This window comes from Sinocyclocheilus grahami, unplaced genomic scaffold (genome assembly GCF_001515645.1).
Source record: "Sinocyclocheilus grahami isolate Dianchi unplaced genomic scaffold, SAMN03320097.WGS_v1.1 scaffold2106.1, whole genome shotgun sequence".
In the NCBI taxonomy this organism is placed as follows: domain Eukaryota; kingdom Metazoa; phylum Chordata; class Actinopteri; order Cypriniformes; family Cyprinidae; genus Sinocyclocheilus; species Sinocyclocheilus grahami.
The window spans coordinates 26,802-27,125 of NW_015507285.1; positions in this window are offsets into that span (position 1 = coordinate 26,802).

Consider the following 324-nt stretch of genomic DNA (forward strand, 5'->3'; position numbering starts at 1 on the left):
GCTGGGTTAAAAAGGGACAAACCCAGCTATTGGGTTGTTTTGACCCAGCGTTTGGGTTGTTTTGATCCAGCGTTTGGGTTGTTTTGTCCCAGTGTTTGGGTTTTGACCAACTGCTGGGTCAAAACAACCCAAACACTGGGTCAAAACAATCCAAATGCTGGGTTTGTCCCTTTTTAACCCAACGCTGGGTTATATTTAACCCAGCATTTTTTAGAGTGTAAATGAGAGTTGTAGAAAACATTAACATACCACATTAATGTGGTTAAGGTTACAGAAAGGTTGATTTTGCATTTGGAATAGTTAAAAAAAACGTTCATACATCCT